We start from the raw sequence: 715 nt of genomic DNA, 5'->3' as shown, positions 1-715 counted from the left end.
TATAAAGACGAAATTTTTCAAAAATTTTAAGAATATCATGAGGATATAATAGAAGATTATTTATATTGATCGTTTATTAATATTTTTTGGTTCATATTAAAATCGAGTACATAAAAATCGATTGGATGTTCATGTTTATAAGATGAAAATATACAATTATACAATTATTTAAAGCTATGAATAGATTAAACAAAACTATAGAAGATTAAAATATATTGATTTTTTCATTCACAACTGTTACTTAAATTGACTCATGGTATTCTTACATGACTAAATAGAAAAAAATTAACAAAATCTTAGAATATACAAAGAAAATATAAAGAATAACATAAAATAGTATAATAGAATCACAGAAAATGTATATCAATAAAATATAAATAAAAACAGGGGGGTGGATACATATTAAATCATAGATTAAGAAATAAAGAAAATCAAATATTTATATACATTTTGTAGATATAGGTATGAATATAGATTTTTGTTACGGATTTAAAAGAGAATAGAAAAGTTGCAAGGAATAGAATGAGTAAAAGGTATGTTTAGATAAGTTGATTGATCGAGCGAGGTGTAGGATTATGAGTGAGTTGATTGTTTGAAATGATAAATTAAGAAGATAATAGGTAAGAGAGAAAAGGTTTTATGTATAACGCAAATAGATGAATGGAGGTTAGTCGAGTAAATTAGAATAAAAGATAGATTTAGTTTTTAGATATAG

The sequence above is a fragment of the Cyphomyrmex costatus genome, unplaced genomic scaffold, assembly GCF_001594065.2.
Source record: "Cyphomyrmex costatus isolate MS0001 unplaced genomic scaffold, Ccosl1.0 scaffold43, whole genome shotgun sequence".
In the NCBI taxonomy this organism is placed as follows: Eukaryota; Metazoa; Arthropoda; class Insecta; order Hymenoptera; family Formicidae; genus Cyphomyrmex; species Cyphomyrmex costatus.
The sequence above is the reverse complement of the archived record's forward strand: the minus strand, read 5'-3'. Positions refer to the sequence as shown.